Genomic DNA, 21,446 nt, shown 5'->3' with positions numbered 1-21,446 from the left:
ACCTCTCCCCACTCCAGTCCATACTTCACTCTGCTGCTCAAATCATTTTTCTACAAAAACTTTCAGTCCATGTTTCGCTCCCATGGCTTCAACTATCATCTCTATGCAGGTGACTCCCAAATCTATATCTCCTCCCCTGTTTTCTCTCCCTCCCTCCAGGCTCTCATCTCCTCCTGTCTTCAGGGCATCTCTACTTACTCCACCTAAAAACTCAACATGTCCAAGACTGAGCTCCTTATCTTCCCACCCAAACCCTGTCCTCTCCCTGACTTTCCTGTCACTGAGGTTGACACTGCCATCCTTCCCGTCTCACAAGCCCGCAACCTTGCTGTCATCCTTGACTCTGCTCTCTCATTCACTCCACATATCCAATCTGCCACCAAAGCCTGCTGGTCTCACCTTCACAACATCACCAACATTCACCCTTTTCTCTCCATACAAACCGCTACCTTGTTAGTACAATCACTCACCCTATCCTGATTGGATTACTGCATCAGCCTCCTTTCTCACATCCCAACCTCCTGTCTCTCCCTACTTTAGTCCATACTTCATTCTGATGCCCAGATTATTTTCCTACAGAAATGTTCTGGGCATGTCACCGCCCCCCTTCTCAAGAATCTCCAGGGGTTGCCTATCAACCTCCATATCAAGCAAAACCTCCTCACTATTGACTTCAAAGTTCTCCATCACCTTGCCCCTGCTTGCTTAACCTCCCTTCTCTCCTTCCACATCCCAGCCCACACACTCTGCTCCTCTGGTTCTAACCTTCTCACTGCGCCTCGTTGTCACCTGTCCCGCCATCGACCCCTGGCCCACGTCCTACCTCTGGTCTGGAATGCCCTCCCTCCTCAAATCCACCAAACAATCACAGTTCCTCCCTTCAAAGCCCTACTGAAGGCTCACCTCCTCCAAGAGGCCTTCCCAGACTAAGCCCCCTTTTCCTCAGCTCCCCCTCCCCTCCTCATTGCCCCCACTCTCTCCCTTTGCTCTATTCCCTTCTCCCCACCCAACAGATCTTGTGTATATATGTACATATCTATCATTCTATTTATTTATATTGATACCCGTTAACTTGTTTTGATGTCTGTCTTCACTCTTCTAGACTGTAAGCCCTGTGCAAGCAGGGATTGTCTCTGTTGCTGAATTGTGCTTTCCAAGCACTTAGTACAGCTCTCTGCACAGTTAGCACACAATAAATACAACTGAATGAATGAATGACTGGAGTGGGGAAAGACAGGAGGCTGGGAGGACAGCAAGGAGGCTGATGCAGTAATCCAGGTGGGATAGGGTGAGTGATTGTATTAATGTGGTAGCAACATGGATGGAGAGGAAAGGGTGGATTTTAGCGATATTGTGAAGATGGGACCAACAGGATTTGGTGATGGATTAGAACACTGCTTGACACATAATAAGCACTTAAATATAAAAATAATGAATGTTAATAATAGTAATAATAATAATAATACAGCACTGGCTATTTTAGTAGCATTGGCTGCTTGGGGACTGACTGTACCCCATCCAACATTCCTGGGGTTTAATCCTTTCTGCTTCTTCTAGAGATGAGGCTGGTGTGTGGGACCAAAGGCATGGGCCAATTTCCCTAGGTTAAGGGTTTAAAAGCTTCAGCAGAAGTCTTTGAGGTGGAAGTGTGGTGGAAACTGCTCTATGTGGATGCCTGGACCCTAGAGGCTTATCCAGAAGATGACCTGCAAATGACTATGAATCGTTCAGCAGACTCAGCACAGCGCTTTGGAGAGAAAATAAGTCTGAAGAAAATGGAAGCCATGAACCAGCTCATCCTGGGGAAACGCTACACATGATCAAAGGTTTTCATGGGGAACAAGGAATTCAAAGCAGCAAAGTCCCTTACCTATGCAATACACTGTCCAATAATGGAAGGAGAAAGAGAGAGGAAAGCAGAATTAAAAAGGCCAGTGTGATCTTCAAAAGATGGCCAGTCAGGGTGTGGCCACCATGGGGCCTAATGCCCCATACCAAGTAGAAGATTCATTCAATCATATTTATTGAGCACCTACTGTGTACAAAGCTCTGTACTAAGCACTTGATGTACACGGCTAGCTTAGTTTCCAACCATCTCTCTGTGAGCTGGGCCTACTTCAGAGGACAGACACATCCAACTCCTGGAATAATTTCATCAGTAACCTCTACCAACTACATTCAACATCAAATGGCAAGCCAAGATTTCCAGCAAGGAGGATTTGAAACACAGTCAGTTATTCAGCGTAGAAGCAATTCTCACAGCCGCACGGTTCTACTGGACAATCAATCAATCAATCAATCTTATTTCTTGTGTGCTTACTGGGATGTGAAACAAACCGACTAAGGCAACAAGGATCTGTCCTCACTTGTTAACGGTGAGGGAGGTTGTGTCCATCATGGCTAGGCCTTTTTGAGCCACACCTGCCCGAATAAGCGCTCAATAAATATCACTGATTGATTGATTGATTGTGTGATCGTGTAATACTGTTTAACCACAAGGTGGCTCCCAACACTATGCACCATCATCCTTGGGCAGAAAGGTTGTCCTGTTCTGTCAGCTTTGGTACTTGTTAAGCGCATACTCTGTGCCAAACAATGTTCCAAGCTCTGGGCTAAGACACAAGAGAATCAGATTGGACACAGTCCCTGTCCCACCTGGCGCGGTTCCCCAGTGTAAAGGGGAAGGAGCACGGGTATTTCACTCTCATTATGCATGAGGAAACTGAAGCACAGAGAATGATGGCATTTACTAAGCGCTTACTATTTGCAAAGCACTGTTCTAAGCACTGGGGAGGTTACAAGGTGATCAGGTTGTCCCACGGGGGGCTCACAGTCTTCATCCCCATTTTACAGATGAGGGAACTGAGACACAGAGCAGTTAAATGACTTGCCCAAAGTCACACAGCTGACAATTGGCGGAGCTGGGATTTGAACCCCCGACCTCTGACTCCAAAGCCCGTGCTCTTTCCACAGAGCCACGTGTCCAAAGTCTCATAGCAGACAAGGGGTACAGCTGGAATTAGAACTCAGGTCCTCTGACTCCCAAGCCTGTGCTGTTTCCACTAGGCTTCTCTCGCCAGGCAGTTGGTGGTCACCATTCTTGTTTGGGTGTTGTGGGCAGGTGGGATGTTTGCTCCGAACAGGATCCTTCAATCTCCAAGAGACAGAGTACAGTCTGGTCCAGAGCTCGCCCTGGGAGGAGTCAGGGCTTTTAAGTTTCAAACCTGATTTTGTCACCATTTGATGGGCGACCTTGGACAAATCACTTTCCCTCTCTGGGTCCCCATTTCCTCCCTTTGTACAACAAGCAACGTGGTTGTTTGCTCCTAGTGAAGTAGAGTTAGGAAAAGATTAATGGGCTCATCTCTGTAAGATTTCTTGAAGTAGCAGTTAGATAGGGCTCATATTTATTGTATGAACGCACAGGTCTGCGTGGGCTTCTTTGGATTGCTTTGCAAGTTTTCATTTTTTGAGGGGTGGCAGTTCGGAGGTAGATTTGCACTGAGGTCATCAGCTAGATTTTTCAGGGGGGAAATCCAAAGCCTGGGAGTTCGGCGATTTGGGCAAGTTTCTTTCCGCCTTTGCCTCTCAGTTTCCCCATCTTTAAAGTGGAGCAACAATGGCATTCATTAAGAAGTTCTGTAGACTGTAAGTTTCTTGTGGGCAGAGATTGTATCTACCAACTCTACTGTATTGTACTTCCCCAAGTGGTTAGTATAGGGCCCTGCACAAAGTAAATGCTAGATAAATACCATTGATTGATTGATTGAGAGTTATTGTGAGGCATAATGAACATGCCAGTGAAGCAGCCTCTTTACAGACATAAAACTACGATATTCATGTTCACTAACAAATGAATGTGTGAATGAATGAATGAATGAATGAATGAATGAATGAATGTGTCCAAGATGTGTGGACTGGAGAGTCTGTGTATTTGGAGAGAGAAAGGAAGACTCTGAATGAGACTATTTGGGGTCCCCGGGAGACGTAGAGGGTTTTAAGGGGTGGGGGGGGGGGGGACTGTGACAGTGTGCGTGAGTGATGGGGAATGCTGAGATGTCATTTGATAAAACCTGAGGGAAAGGATCTGTTGCTTGAAAACCCCGAGGTTTTCAGATGTTATCTGGTTTCTCTAGAATGAATTTGCTGAGCTAACCCCCTTGTCAGGGGAAGTCCTGGGTGACATTCTCGGCCAGAACCCCTGGCTGGAAGCCATGTGACCTTGGACCAAGGATCTCTCTCCTGGATCCAGGGGAGTCCCAGTCCTGGGGCGGGGAGGGACGGAAGGGGCTGAAGATCTACGCCTGGGAAGTGACTGGACCTTTGCTACGGGGGCTCTGCTTGTATCGGTGCCCCCCCGAGACTCCTTTAGGATAGGGAGAAGGGAGTTGTTTCTCCCTCCCCCCTCCAACTCCACAGCACGCTCTCCCCTTTAGCCAGGTGCTTCTGTTACTCAGTCACATGTGTCACAGAAGGTCGGTTTGGGCCCCATCAGAGCCACAGATAACGGCCTCTTCACTGGGTGATTAAGATCAAGAAATCTTAAGACGGTCCTCTGGGAGAAGTCTGGGTTCCCAGTTCAGCCACGGCCTTACCGTCTCACCTCCACTCGGTCCAGTTGAAGCAGCTACTGAGAGACCTGTGGGCAGACGTGCCGGCTTTTCCCATGGATCCTGGGCTGTCAGGATCCAGCGTGACTCCCGCTCCCTTCCCATTTACCAATTCCAGAGTCCAGCCAGCGAGACGGTTGTGTCTGGCCAGGTTTCCTTTGGACAGGACAGGGGATGGTCAGACTCCTTTTATCGATCAATCAATTATTGAGTGGTTACTGTGGGCAGAGGACTGTACTAAGCACTTTGGAGAGGACAATACCACAGACACATAGATTGATAGACACATCCCCTGCTCACAGCAAGTTTACAGTCTAGAGGCGTCCCTGGAACAATTTGACCCTTGACCTTTTCAGCCATAGCATAGGGGATGACCCTGGGCAATCAGGTGGTCACTAAGGTTCCTCTTAGGACTCTCAGGATCTGGAAGGTCCCATCCAGCACACTCAGACAAAACGAGGCAAACTGCAGTTCTGCTTTCTCTGGAGGTTGGGGGCTGAGGCTGGGTTCCACCTTTTGTTAATAATAATAATAATAATAATAATAATAATAATAATAATAATGGTTCTTGTTAAGCACTTACTATGTGCCAAGCAGTGTTCTAAGCACTGTGGTAGATGCAAGTTAATCAGGTTGGACACAGTCCCTGTTCCACATGGGGCTCACACTCTTAATCCCCATTTTACAAACGAGATAACTGAAGCCCAGAGAAGTGAAGTCACTTGATTAACAGACATGTGGAGGAACCAGGATTAGAACCCAGGTCCCTCTGCCTTCCAGTCCATGCTCTATCCACTAAACCACACTGCAAATTATTTGTTCTAGTTTAAGGCAGGGGTTGTGTCTACCTACTCTGTTGTACTGTCCCACATGCTTAGCACAGGGCTCTGCACTCAGTAAGTACTCAAGGAATATCATCAATTGATTGATTGGCTGATTAGAAATAATAGAGCTTTAATTTTAGCTTGTCTTCTGCCCGGTGTTTGGGGCGATAATAATAATAATAATAATAATAATAATAATAATAATAATAATGGCATTTGGGGAAGCACCATGGCTCAGTGGAAAGAGGATGGGCAATGGAGTCAGAGGTCAAGGGTTCAAATTCCGGCTCCAATTGTCAGCTGTGTGACTTTGGGCAAGTCACTTAACTTCTCTGTTCCTCAATTCCCTCATCTGTAAAATGGGGATTAAGACTGTGATCCCCCCATGGGACAACCTGATCACCTTGTAACCTCCCCAGTGCTTAGAACAGTGCTTGGCACATAGTAAGCACTTAATAAATGTCATTATTATTATTATTATTATTTGTTAAGTGCTTACTATGTGCCAAGCACTGTTCTACACACTAGGGGGAATACAAGGTGACCAGATTGTCCCATGTGGGGCTCACAGTCTTAATTCCCATTTTACAGATGAGGTAACTGAGGCCCAGAGAAGTTAAGTGACTTGCCCAAAGTCACACAGCTGACAAGTGGCAGAGCTGAGCTTAGAACCCATGACCTCTGGCTCCAAAGCTCGTGCTCTTTCCACTGAGCCACGCTGCTTCTCTGAGCCACGCTTTAGCTAAATTGTAAATCCATTCTTGTATAATAGCCAGAGGACTCACTGGGATTAAAACCCCATTCCCTTGAAGGTGGTTGACTTGATCCACTTGGAGAAGCAGTGTGGGCTAGTAGATAGAACATAGGCCTGGGAGTTAGAAGGACTTGGGTTCTAGTCCTTACTCTGTCACTTGTCTCTTGTGTGTGCCCTTGGGCAAGTCACTTAACTTCTCTGTGCCTCAGTAACCTCATCTGTAAAAAATGGGGATTAAGGCTTTGAGACCCATGAGGGGCATGAACTGTATCCAACCTGATTTGTTTTAATCTACCCATAGTGTTTAGAACACTGCCTGGCACATAGTAAGCACTTAAAAAATACTCAGATTAGCCCTGCCTCCCTTGCAGCCCTGAACTCCAGGTGGAAGACACAGTGAAGGAAAGCAGAGTTAATAAAATTGTGTCTTTGGATCTTTTAGTTAGTAGGAACTATGGGGTTAGAGTCTGCGTTCCATCTCCCTTGTAGAAGACTACAATACCTCATTCCCACTAATGCAATGACTTTAGAAGAAATTGTTTCCTCAAATGCAGTATTTTCCAAAAATAGGATGTGGCCTCATCAGATACTCTGAGTGTATCATAACAAAACACGTTTTTATTAGTTAATCCCTCAGCCCTCTCTTCTCCACTGCCATGGGGCCAGTGGAAAGATTCCCGATCCGCAAATCAGGAGTCCTGGGGCTCTAGACCCGGATCTGGCTAGAGCCGGCTAAGTTGGGCGTAGGATGTAAAACAACTGCAGTATTAAGTGCTTGGGTTGGCACAAGTTAACTAAGGCAGAAACATTCCTTGTCCTATAAAGGGCTCATATGCTAAGTAGGTGCCCTGGCAGGACCCCGCCACCGCCTGCCTAGTCGCTCATCTCACTCTGTTCCCCAGGGGGATTGTGACCGGGAAGGGTGAGAGAGTGCGAATGCTGCTGTGAAAACCACTCACACTACAGTCCATTTCTCTTTACAAGTTCTCGGGCCTGAAGTCTCAGGACCCAAGCTGACCTTCGCGGGGCTACACAATCTTATAGGTCTAAATGTCAAATTTTTCCATCACCCTTTGGGACTTTCCTCTGACCCCATCTAAGTCTCTAGTGGAAAGAGCCTGGGTGTCAGAGGACCTATATTCTAATCCTGGCTCTACGACTTGCCTGCTTTGAGACCTTGGGCAAGTCATTTAACTTCTCCGTGCCTCAGTTGCCTCATCTGTAAAGTGGGGATAAAATCTTTCTCCCTCCAATTCAGACTGTGAGCCCTGTGGGTGACAGGGACTATGTCCAACCTGATCATCTTGTATCTACTCTGGTGTTTAGTACAGTGACTGGCACGTAGTAAGTGCTTGAGAAGGACCAGTAAACCATCAAAAAATTATCTGGCTTCATTACCCTCTAAAGGGACCAACCAATGGTGGTACAGCTCATTATGCCTCTTAGACATGTGCGCCTCATTACACCCTCTCCTTAAAGCATCTCATTACACCTTTTAAACAAGCATTTCATTATGTTTTTCCATGTACGCAATCCATTATCCTCAGGCTAGTACAGGCTGAAACATGGGAATCTCGTTACCACTGACGCATCGCATTATGCCCTTTTCTTTAGACATATCAAATTGCCCATTTCATTGTAGCCTTCCATTTCTCCAACTTCTTGCAGTCTTCCATTAGGCCTGTTATTAGGTCTGTATTCATTAACTCCCTTCAGTGTGTCTCATTGAATATGGCTCCAATGGGCAGGCTGATAACTAGCGAAAAAAACCCACTCCTGAAATCCTCTGATGGATCCTCGGTCTACACAAAGTGAACTATTCATTAACATTTGGTCAAAATGCCCACACATCCAACCCCTCAAAAACGTCTTCAAGATGTGTTATTGCTAAGGGCAGAAAAGTACATAGGAATTTGCTTTTTCAAACTCAGTTTCCCTATAAGGAGGAGGATTATGTTATAATGCATGTGGCTTGGCAGGCACCACCCATACGCGCACGGACATTTCTTTTGACGTTGCATCAAGTTGTATCCAGTTAAATGTATGCAGTTGGAAGAAGGTAGGCGTTCTATTCAGAACGCAAAACAAAAGCACACATTACGGAAGAACTGAGTGGCTACCAGTCGGTGGGCACTTTGGGAAATATACAAAAGTGCCAATTTACATTACAATGCAATAGGAAAATTGGTGACTTCTCTCAGGTTTAAAGCTCAGATTCGGATGTTTCATGAACCTCCTCCACTAAGACGTTAAACCAGGAAGGGTAAGTGCATCACTAACATACATGCCCACCCTATGGGAACCTTCCCATTGGCTAAGATGCCTGGGACACCCCAGATGACATATTTTCCCTAAAGGATTTATAGGACAGGAATATGTCCCAAAGAACCTATTATGGGAGACAACCGGAGCCCCAAATTTCAGGATTGGCCTGCCTAAATTGGACAATCAGTACTCTCCCAAACAGTAGGGTGTTCTGCATATAGTAAATGTTCAGTAAATACCATTGATTGATTGATTGATTAATTTATCACTGAGGGATCTCCCCCAACTGGATCTTTTCCCTATTCAGCAGGGGCTGTTTGTTTCTGCTTTCAATCTCCCCTAGGCTGGTCCTCTCTCTACCCACCTGTCCCACAATCTCCTTTGCCATGGCTACAGCTTCCCTGCCACGATATTGTCAGGGCAACTACCCATCCCCCTTCCCTTCTCACCACCTCCCCCATCCCACACCCTCCCCTCTAGACTGTAAGCTTGTTGTGAGCAGGGAACATATCTACCAACTTTGTTATAATGTATCTTCCAAGTGCCCAGTAGAGTGCTCTGCACAATGTAAGAGCTCAATAAATATTGTTGATTGATTGATTGCTTTGGCCAGCCACCCTCCCCTCCAGATCATTTGACAGGATCATCAGACTCTCTTGCTTGCTGTGGGGGCAGTCATCACAGGCCAGTCTTTTATTATTCTTATCATGGTACCTGCTAAATGCTTAGTATGTGTCAAACACTGTTCAAAACACTGGAGTAGATACAGTTAATCCCACATGAAGCTCATAGTCTAAGACTGGGAGCCTATTGTTGGGTAGGGACCGTCTCTCTATGTTGCTGATTTGTACTTCCCAAGCACTTAGTTCAGTGCTCTGCCCACAGTAAGTACTCAATGAAAACAATTGAATGAATGAATGAAAGAATTAGTAGGAGGGATAGCAGGCTCTGAATCCGCATTTTACGGATAAGGAAACTAAGGCTCTGAGAATCTGATTTCTTTCCTCAACCTGAAAGAAATGAAAAATGTAGACACCAATAAGAGTTCTGAGATGTCAATCTTCTTATTTTGATCTGCTCTCAGAAACAGAGCAGTCTGGTCTACAAGACCAGATCTGGGTGGACAGGGGATAAGCAGTAGTTTGTATATTTATCCTTGGGCCAAACAAAATAGAAGGTTTTTTGGGTTGGTTGGTTTTTTTTTTACACTATTTGTTAAGTACTTACTATGTCAGGCACTGTACTAAGCACTGGGGTAGATACAAGATAATCAGATTGGACATAGCCCCTATCCCATTCTCATTTTACAGATGAGATAAATGAGGCACAGAGATGTTAAGTGACTTGTCCAAGGTCACACAGTAGACAAATGGTGGAGTCAGAATTAGAACACAAGTTCTCTGACTCCCACGTTGAGTTGAGCCATAGATTTGTATACCCTTAAGTGCTTACTACATGCAAAGCACTGTTCTAAGTGCTGGGGAGGTTACAAGCTGATCAGGTTGTCCCACGGGGGGCTCACAGTCTTAATCCCCATTTTACAGATGAGGAAACTGAGGCACAGGGAAGTTAAGTGACTTGCCCAAAGTCAGACAGCTGACAATTGGCAGAGCGGGGATTTGAACCCATGACCTCTGACTCCAAAGCCCGTGCTCTTTCCACTGAGCCACGCTGAATGAATGAATGAAAGATTCAGCGTAATCTAGATACCTTTAGTTTCAAATCATCTCTTTCCTTGAGCTAAATATTTGCTTTTATTTGATGTGAAGAAGATTATTCTCTCCTCTATAAAGAAATCATGTGTGAGTGGTTGGGGGCAGGGGGGAGCACACGCATGTGTGTGTGTGAATTGGATTCATTCATTCAATCGTATTTATTTAGTGCTTACTGTGTGCAGGGCACTGTACTAAGTGCTTGGGAAGTACAAGTTGGCAACATAAAGAGGATTGTCTTTGTATTAGAAGATAGAGATGAATCATTGTGTGTGGGCTATTGAAAAGACTAATGTTTGTTCAACAGTATCTTTGCCCGTGGAAAAGTTGTCCTTTGTTTGAGGATATGCCAAGTCCCTGCAAGTGGCAAGTGCAATTTCAAAACAGGGTTTTACTCTGGCTCCATGGCTTGGGGTTGGACTTTGCTCAAGAAGAACTGTAGCCTTCTTCATCCCTGCTTTCAAGTCTGGTCCGTTCTCTGCTGCTGCCTCCCAACCTTTCATCAGTCACTCAGCGGTATTTATTGGGCACAGTGTAGAGCACTGTACTAAGCACTTGGGAGAGTACAACAGAGTTGGTGAACATAATCCCCACCCACAAGAAGCTTACAGTCTAGCGTGAGTTTGCAATCTAGAGCCATTCCACATTCCAGCCATTCCAGGCGACAGCCATACCATATGCCAGGAACAAGAGTGGAAAATAGTTCTTTTCTTTTCTTTCCAAGAACACCATCTGCAAAACTCCAGAAGAAACATCCTTTGGCATTTCAGTTGTCCCATTGTTCCATCCCACATTTTGAGGGGGGCTGGGGCTTTCTCTGCAGGCAGCACAGATAATGGTCATGCTGATCCAGTCATAATCTTTTTATCACAAGGCTGAGCGAGAGCCCAGGTCTTTGCTTACAGCACACGCAGCCAGATTTCCCGGGCCAAACACTTTCTCCTGGAATCCCGGAAAAAAAAGACTTTGACAGATCAGAGACCGAGTTGACTCAAGGTCTCCAAGCTGCTGTTTGTTGTCTTTAGCCCTGTGGCTGGGTTTCCAGGTCTTTGCAATGGGCCCGGCCTGGTTTGTCCGACCACGTGTGGAAGCACAGTGGCGAGGGGCAGGCTAATCTGGAAAGTATTCCACACTTCTCTGGAGGGCTGGTGAGAAGCAGACTTGGCTGGCTGCTGAGCTGTATGTCCTTCATTCCCGGAACCTGCCTGACCTCTAGAGATGTCACAGAGGATGCCACAAGGCCACCAACAAGTTTGACCCTTTTCAGCTCTATGACGGCTTGGAGGGATGGAAAGAGGGACACTCTGCTTTGGCTGGGTGCAAACGTGAGGGGCTGGGTGCAAATTCGGGGGTCTGGAGGCTAACCCAACCCTGGAGAGAGCAGAGGTGGAAGAAGGAAGGGAATTGGGGACCAACCCAGCTGTGGGATGGCGGCGTTGGGGACTATCTCATCTGAAGGTAGTCACCACTGCCCTGTACACAGTAAGTGATGAGTAAATACGATTGAATGGTTGTTATGGACCGGAGACCCTTCCGACAGAGGCAGCAGGGCCTTTGAGTCTTTGACCCTCAGACTCCACTGGAAGAGGGATCCTCTAATCCCAGGCCAGGGGCAAGGAGATGCCTTGCCCTGCTCTCCTTTCAACCTTTGAGCGAGAGTCTCCTCTCAAACATGGGGCCCAGTTTGGCCAAGGTCTGGGAACCGCCCTCCATCCATCCTGTTGCGACAATCAACCTCACTTAAGCGGGGAGTGGAGGAGAGGGGCTTCCGAGGATGGCCAGACTTTAAATCTTAGTCTTCAGGGAGGCTCTGTGCAAACTGACTGATGTGGGTAAACTGATCTTGGCTCCCCAGATTGCTCCCAGAACCCAGGTCCCCTTTAACAAGGTTGATGGTGGACTGGGGGTTAGGAGACCCAGGTTCTAATTCCAGCTCCATCACTGTTTGCTACGTGGCCTAGGGCAAGTCATCACATCCTCTAGCCTGTAACCTCATTGTGGCCAGGAATGTGTCTGTTATATTGATGTATTATACTCTCTCAATTGCTTAGTACACTGCTCTGCATAAAGTAAGCATTCAATAAATACAGTTATAACTGCCCGATCTTCTCTGTGTCCTGTAAAATGAGGATGAAATATCTGTTCTCCCTCCCTATTCCTATGAGCCCTTTATGGGACAGGGACTATGTCCAATATGATTATTTTGTAGCTACCCCAGTACTTAGCACAGGACTTGGCATATAGTAGATGATTAGGTTGGACATAGTCCCTGTCTCACATGGGGATCACAATCTGAACTGGAGGGAGAAGGATTTAATCCCCACCTTACAGATGAGGTAACTGAGGCATAGAGAAGTTAAATGACTTGCCCAAGGTCACATGACAAGAGGTAGAGACAAGATTAGAATATGGGTCTTCTGATTCCCAGGCCCAGGCTCTTTCCAGTAGAGATACAAAGCAGTATCTCTTCCAATTCTACCCAGAAAACTCGTCTGCCCTTTTGCTTTGCTCGGCTCTGCCCTGCTCATTTAATAGTAATTCCTGAATCCAACTCCTGCTCTCAGAAAGAAGTCAAAGAGCTTTACCATGGCTGCCTCTTCCATCCTTGTCACTGTTTACAGAGAGGTAGTTTGGTTCTGAACGAACTGTGCATGCACTCTTGCAATATTGCTGGAAGGCTAGTTTTCACTATTTCACACCTGTTAGGGTGCCCATCTTTTGTTCACGGAGCAAGAGGAGGAGAAGGGAGAAGGAAGATAGGTACGGGGGAGGCTCTCTAATCCACGATCTTTGTTCAGAGATGGGGTCTGCCTCCTCCCTGAACTCCCCTTCCCACCTTCTTCCCTCCTCCCTTTGAGGTAGACTTGTAGTATGAATTGAGGCATGCAGTAATCAAAGTGATATACTTCCCTGTGCCTCAGTTAGCTAACTTGTAAAATGAGGTTGAAACACCTGTTCTCTCTCCTCTTTAGACTCCAAGCTCCATGTGGGACAGAGACGCTTTCTGACCTGATTATCATGTATCTACCCTAGTCCTTATCACAATCAATCAATAAATTGTATTTATTGACTGCTTACTGTGTGCAGAGCACTGTACTAAGCGCATAGGGAAGTACAAGTTGGCAACATATAGAGACGGTCCCTACCCAACAGTGGGCTCACAGTCTAGAAGGGGGAGACAGAGAACAAAACGTATTAACAAAATAAAATAAATAGAATAGATATGTACAAGTAAAATAGAGTAATAAATCACAGTAATAGTCACAGTACCTGGCATTTGATAAGTACTTGATGATGATGATGAATAACTAATAGCATCAATGAATGTAGGAGCTACTTCTATCACAGTTATCATCAACTGGCCCGGATGGGCCAGAAACCCAGGAACTCAGAGACAGTGACCCAAAGAAACAGCATGGTCTAGTGGAAAGAGCACAGTCCTGGGAGTCAAAGGACCTGGGTTCTAATCCTGACTCTGCCACTTGTCTGCAGTGTGCCCTTGGGCAAGTCACGATTTCTCTGTGCCTCAGTTACCTCTTTGGTAAAATGGAGATTAAGACTGTGAGCTCCATGTGGCACAGGGACTGTGTCCAACCAAATGAGCTTGAATAATAATGACGGCATTTGTTAAGTGCTTACTATGTGCAAAGCACTGTTCTAAGCGCTGGGGGGTTACAAGGTGATCAGGTTGTCCCACGTGGGGCTCACAGTCATAATCCCCATTTTACAGATGAGGGAACTGAGGCTCAGAAGAAGATTAGAACCCATGACCTCTGACTCCCATGCTCTTGCCGCTCAGCCACGCTGCTTGTATCTACCCCAGTACTTAATACAGTGCCTGGAACATAATAAACACATAACAAATACCATTAAAAAAAATGTAGCCACTGCTACAACACTGGACGCAGAGAGGTCTGGCCTAAACAGGTCCAGAGGAATCGGTAACCACTGACCTCTGAAGACCTTTCCTCCTGTTTCCATGTCTGGTTTGAGCCCAAAGGTTTTGGGAAACTTTAAGAAAAATCCCCTTCAGCCATTATGAAGTAATGAGGCCATGAAATAATGACTTTTTTCCATTAAAAACAACAACTAGGGGATTTTTATTTCTACTTTGCTTCAGTGTCTAAAAGGCGGCCGGCCCGGAGACTTCAAATGTGGCACATCCTGCAATCAGCACTTGCCGAGACAGATGAGTTCTGGGGAGCTCGGAAAAAACGTGGGTTTTGAATAAACAAATGGTGAGTGTCTGAGAGCACTGAGGTGAACGGAGTTAGACGAAAACAGTATGGATGGGGAGGGCGGGCATGCTCTTCCAAGTGCCTAGCACAATGCTCCACACCCATGGGATGAAGGTAGATAAGAAGAGGCACTTGAGTCAGATTTTGGAAGTTCCCAGAGGAGCTACGAGTCATTTCCATTCTAAAGCGACACTTCCTTCCTTCTTACTTCTTGCTTCTCAATGAAACTACCTCTTGGGAATTAAATGCAGAGCCCTTTAGGAAAGGAAATCTGAGATTTGACTGTGGGCAGGGGTCATGTCTCTCAGCTAACTCTATTGAACTGTACGTTCTTAAATGCTTAGTACAGTGCTTTGCACACAGTAAGCACTCAAACAATACCACGGATTGATTGATTCCTATACTAATAAATGAAGGACAAGAATTGTACAACCCCAGATCCTTGTGACACCTTTGACTCACACCTCTCAGAGAGAAAGAGACAGAGGGAAAGAGAGAGAGAGAAAGGGGAGTAGGGGTGGGGGGCGTCTAACAGTATCGAAGCAAACTCTACCACTCTGCCTGATGGATAACTCATTTCCCCTCTTTGAGTCTCACTTTCACCAAAAGGTCAGGCTAGTACCACTGTGGTACTACCTGTGTACCACTGTGGTACACATCTGGGAAGCACATTAGTATATTAACTGAAGTCAGATTATTATATCAGCACAATATTTAATTATTTGTAGTAGTAGTGTTAGGAGTAGTAGTAATAATAATGATAGTATTTATGAAGCGCTTGCTGTGTGCCAAGCACTGTTCTAAGCCCTGGGGTAGATACAAGGCAATCAGGTTGTCCCACGTGGGGCTCGCAGTCTTAATCTCCATTTTACAGATGAGGTAACTGAGGCACAGAGAAGTTAAATGACTTGCCCAAAGTCACACAGCTGACAAGTGGTGGAACTGGGATTAGAACCCACAACCTCTGACTCCTAAGCCCATGCTCTATCCACTAAGCCACGCTGGTAGCAGCAGGAGTAGTAGTATTAGTACTTATCGAGTGCCCGCTGGTTGCAGTACAAAGTGCAACAACAAGCAAGAAACATGTTCCCTGCCCTAAAGGAGGTTATTATTATTATTACTATGCTACAACTAATAATAATGTTTTAACTAATAATAATAGTGGTATTTTTAAGTTCTTAATATGTGGCAAGCACTGTTCTAAGCACTGAGGTCAGCACAAGATAATCAGGTTGGATACCATGCCTGTCTCATATAGGGGTCACAGTCTAAGGTGGAAGTAAAGGTATTGAATCTCCATTTTACATTTGAGGAAACAGAGGCATGGAGAAGTTAAATGACTTGCTCAAGATCACAAAACAGGTAAGTGTAGAGTAGAACTCAGGTCCTCTGACCTTCAGGCTTGTGCTCTTTCCCCTAAGGCCACACTACTCACTTACATGCTACTTACACTCTAACATGGGGGACAGTCATAAAGATATTCACAAATGGCACGATCAGAATAAATAGTCGAATGCAACTAAATAGGCATAAACATATATATGAGGGGGGTGGGGAGAGAGAGAGAGAGACAGACAGACACACATGTACTGGGAGAAAGATATAAAATCATCCATAAAATGGGGATTAAGATTGTGAGCCCCATGTGGGACAGGGACTGTGTCCAATCTGATTTGCTTGTATCCACCCTAGTGCTTAGTACAGTGCCTGGCACATAGTAGCACTTAAATAACACAATTATTATTATTACTTAGGCTGTGAGTCCCATTTGGGACAGGGCCCATGTCCAACCTAATTAACTTGTATCTGCCCCAGCACTTAGAACAGTGCTTGACATAGAACAGACCTTGACCAAGTACCATAGTAATGATGATGATGAAAATACTGCCTATTATGTTAAAAGAGGAAAGGGAGAGGGAATTGAAGGCTCTCACTGGATCTTTCAAATCTTGCCCTGATTATTTAGGTATTTTCAGCAGTTGCAACGTAAATGGAGGAGATCCATCTCTCTATGAAAGTGCTAACTTTTACAAGCACTTATCACTGTTATACAATTTGTGCTTGAGCTGGATTCTTGCTAGGTCTTCAAAACCATGGCCTAGGATGGGCAGGAGATGCCTGTGCCTCAGCTTTCCTCATCAGTAAAATGGGTACAAGACACCTGCTCTCCCTATTCTTAGACAGTGAGCTCTGTTTTGGACAGAGACCCTGTCTGATCTGATTATCTTCTCTTCACGCCAGTGAACAGTCCACTGTAATCATTTAATAAATGCCACTGAATAAAAACACAAACATCTCCTGTCCTGGATACCACTGTACTAAGCAGTTGGGAGAGTGCAATACAATAAGACATGATCCCTGCCCTCAAAGAGCTTATGGTCTAGGAGGAAGCAGATTGGGAAGATGCTACCACTACAGCCCTAATGTGCTCCCAAGTCCTCTTACTCTACAGCTAGGACTGGCAAGTCAGAGCATTTCAGAGGTCATCTAGTCTCTCCTCTGTCTCTAAACGGACTGAACATAAACCACCCAGAACAGAAGGGTCCCTAATCCACCCTGAAAGATGCCAGGACTGGAGATTCTACAGCTTCCCTGGCTGGCCTTCCCAGGATTCAACATCCCTTACGTAAAAGCAGTTTCCTGCATAATTCAATAAATCTATCTCCTTTCAATGTCTGGAGTGAAACAGAATCAGTTCTCACAGAAGAACAATATGGGAATCACAAAGACTGAGCCCGTCTAGTGGAAAAAGCACGGGCCTGGGACTCACAGAAGCTGGGTTCTAATCCCAGCTCAGCCAATTGTCTCCTGTGTGACCTTGGGCAAGTCACTTCACTTCTCTGTGCCTCAGTTTCCTCATCTGTAAAATGGGGATTAAATCATCCTTCCTCTGGTTTAGTCAGTGAATTCCATGTGGGCTAGGGACTGGGTCCACCTACTTATTTTGTATCTGCCGCAGTGCCTGACACACAGTAAGTGCTTAACAGGTACTGTTATAAAAAGAGCCTGAATGAAAGTCTGGGTGGTATGAAGGTGAGCATAGTCATGCAGAGGGAAGGGCTATAATAATAATAATAATTTTGGTATTTGTTAAGCCTTTATTATGCACAAAGCACTGTTCTAAGCTCTGGGGAGGATACAAGGTGATCAGGTTGTCCCATGTGGGGCTCATAATCTTAATCCCCATTTTACAGATGAGGTAACTGAGACACAGAGAAGTTAACTGACTTGCCCTAAGTCACACAGCTGACAAGCAGAGGAGCCGGGATTTGAACCCATAACCTCTGACTCCCAAGCCTGTGCTCTTTCCACTGAGCCATGCTGCCTGTACTCCTCCTGCAGTGACTCTAGGAGTGGGGAAATCAGATGCTCCTCCTGCTTTCAGCATTCCACCCACCTTGCATGGGGGGCGGTGAGGGAGGGAAAGGTGGGAGTGGGGGTTTGGGTGGGGGGTGGTTCTCAGATGTGTATACAGTAGCTGGCACTGCTTAGGTGAGAATGCATGCCATTTCTGCCATTTCAAATGGTTGGTGAGACCGGAAAAGGGTTAGAAAACGCCTAGCTTCCAGGACCTCCAAAAAAAGACAGAGCCAAGGTGAGTGGTGGCAGTTAAGAGGAGGAAACTGCGAGTGAGTCAGGCAGAGGGTTTTGCCTATGACCCCGGGTGACTTCAGGCCATCAAACCATGAAAGGTTGTAAGACCCTTCCAAAATATGCAATACATAGATGTGGCCTGGTCTGCCTCTCTTCCAGGACAATGAACAAGAAGAAGGGTTAATAAGCCCTGTTGGGTTCAAGCCCAAAACCTTTCTTCACTCAGACGTGCACCGGACAATGTGTGATTCTGGTGGTCTCAGGGTCTCCAGGAGAAATCCCTGAGGAATAGGAGTCTTCCACAGCTGAGTAGCATCCCCATTACCTTGTCTAATAATTATAGTATTTGTTAAACACTTACTATGTGCCAGGCACTGTACTAAGCACTCGGGTGGATACAAGCAAATCGGGTTGGACACAGTCCTTGTCCTACGTGGGGCTCACAATCTCAATCCCCATTTTACGGATGAGCCACAGAGAAGTGAAGTGATTTGCCCATGAGCACACAGCAGGCATCTGACAGAGCCGGGATTAAAACCCAGATCCTCCAACTTGCAGGCCCGTGCACTTTCCAATAGGTCTCACTGCTTTTTCTTGTCTTTGACTCTATCCCTTCTCACATTCTAAAATCACCTGCCCCTACTCCCCACCCCTCTCTCAAACACATCTTTAACCCCTCTCCAATACCTCCTTCCCCTCTGTCCTCACACACACCCACGTCTCCTGAATACCCCTGTCCCCGCAAGTCTTCCTTACGTCTCAAAACTCTCTGGCACCTCACCTCCATTCCTTGCCTCCCCACCACAGTCAAACTTCCTGTCTGTATCCAACTCTTACAACTTAATATGGCTGTCACCTGTGACTCCTGCTTCATAAGGGGCAAACTCCCCTTCATCCTCAATTTGTTCCACACTCTCTCACACCTTCTCCTCCTTGCTATCACAGAAACTCAACTCTCGATCTCCCCCTTTGCCCTTTCTCAGGAAGCCTCATCTTCTCTCACTGCCCCCAGTTCCCAGGAAAACGGAGTGGAGATGGGTTTCTCCTTGCTTGCTGATGTCACTTTAGTGCTATCTCGCCCTGTGTGTCTCTTTCTTTGACTTCCATAACCCCCAGCTACATGTCTACTATGTTGTATTGTACTCTTCTAAGTGCTTAGTACAGTGCTCTGCACACAGTAAACTCTAAGAACCACTGATTGATCCAACTCTACCACCATCTATGGCTGTTAGTAATAATAATAATGATGGCAATTGTTAAGCGCTTACTACGTGCCAAGCACTGTTCTAAGCATTGGGGAGGATACAAGGTGATCAGGTTGTCCCACATGGGGCTCACAGTCTTAATCCCCATTTTACAGATGAGGTAACTGAGGCACAGAGAAGCTAAGTGACTTGCCCAAGGTCACACAGCGGACAATTGGCAGAGCCGGGATTTGAACCCATGACCTCTGACTCCCAAGCCCATACTCTTTCCACTGAGCCATGCTGCATCTCAGCATACCAGGCTACTACTACCTGCCTAGTTCTCCGCATTTTCTGCTAATTTTGGTGCTTTTCTTGCCTTCCTGCTTCCACTCCCTTCTCCTACTCGAATCCTTCGTGACTTCAACTTCCCTGTTGCTGACCCCACTGGCTCCCAAGCCACAGGCTTCCTCTCCCCCTTTTCGTCCACTGACCTCCTTCTACACCCTGACCTCAGACACTCACTAGCATGGACACGCGCTCGTTCTCATGATCATCAAATGACCCCTCAGCTCCTACCTTCCCAACTCGGATTAACCACTTTCTGATCAGGGCCTTCTAATCTTTCACCTCACCCCCACCCTCACCCTTCAAATTTACTCCCTACTCCTTCTTGTGACCTCCATACTCTAGACCCACTCCGCCAACCCCGGGCCATCTCATCTAAACTCCTTTCCACCCCTCACATCCTTAGATGCAAAAGTTCACACTTTCAACTCCACTCTCTCCACCAACTTGACTTCCTTGTCCCCATTAACCTGAGTCCCTCTCGCACCTTCAAAGCCCTGGATTACTTTCACAGTCCTCTTTTTACGCTCCTGAATCTGCACCTTTCCACCAGCTGGGGAAAATTCAGACTCTGGGTCGACTTTCTCCACTAATAATAACAGTGGTATTTGTTGTGGGCTTACTATGTGCCTAGAACTTTACTGAGCCCTGGGGTGGATACAAGCAAATCGGATTGGACACAGTCCAAATTACATTGCAAATTCACTGTCTCCCACTCTCCCATTCCAGTCAATAACACTACCATCCTTTTCCTCCCTGTTTCTGTTCCTCCCAGGCCCACCTTCTGGGGAGTTCCTTGAATCTGCCACCTCCCATCCCCTTGCTCATTCTGCTTCCCTGACTTTGAATTCCCTCCTTCACCACATCGGACAGACTACAGCTCTCAATCAATCAGTGGCATTTTTTTAGAGCTTACCTGGTGAAAAGCACTGTACTTAGTGCTTGGAAGAATACACTCTAACAGAGCTCTCCCCCTATTCAAATTTCTGCTGAAATCCCATCGCCTCTAACAGACTTTCCCTGATTAATTTCCTGACTCTTTGAGCTGGGCCATTGCACCCCTTCAGCCAGCTCTAGCATTTGAGAACTTAGTTGCACTCTTTTTGCACTCCTGTATTGTCTTCTGTTTCATTTCTTCATTTTGACCACTTCAGTTGAAAACACTTTTATGTTTTCCTCTCCAGTTAGAATATAAACTCCTTGTGGGCAGGGAACGTGTCGGTTATCCTGTACAGCCCAAGCACCTAGTACAGTGCAGCACACCAAGCGGGTGCTCAGTAAATGCTACTCCTTTTACGACTGCCACCGCTACCAAACACAACTCCCAATTTAGGGTGCATACCTTGGAAAAGGCCAGCTTCACTCCGCAGATCCAGGAAAGGTGGTGAGCAAATGTTTAGGACAATATTTCCTAGTGCTCCATTATGGCCCTCCCAGGCTGCCTCTGCCCAGGATTCAGTCCTCCTCTCCAGTCCTGGAAGTGGCGCTGGGCCGAAAGGCAGGTGGCAGGAGACAAGGAATGGGGCAAGGCCACTGAAGCCATTTCTCGCAGGAGCGTCCCCAAGGCCAGAGGGATGGTGAACGGTTTGGGATAGGCCTTGCAAAAGACAGGGCACAGCCAGGAGGGATATTTCAAATTCACAGGCAAACAAGGGAAAACCAACTCATGCCTTGATTTGGTGCAAGGTTGACTTGAGGGGTGACTGAAACCTATTTCCTCATTGGCTGCTCCCCTCCCTCCCCATCTTGAGAGAGGAGAAGCTCTCCTGTGCTGCCTGGTGTGGGGGGGTTTCCCTCCCTATTTTTTAGTTGAAACCCTTCTCTCTGAAGGTTTCTGGGGATTTTTCTGTTACTTTTCTTTTTCCCCTTAAGATTATTTTGAAGGTCTTTTCCCAGATGGGTGGCTTTAGTTTTTTT

Source organism: Tachyglossus aculeatus, chromosome 1, assembly GCF_015852505.1.
Source record: "Tachyglossus aculeatus isolate mTacAcu1 chromosome 1, mTacAcu1.pri, whole genome shotgun sequence".
In the NCBI taxonomy this organism is placed as follows: domain Eukaryota; kingdom Metazoa; phylum Chordata; class Mammalia; order Monotremata; family Tachyglossidae; genus Tachyglossus; species Tachyglossus aculeatus.
This window is presented reverse-complemented; position numbering follows the sequence as displayed.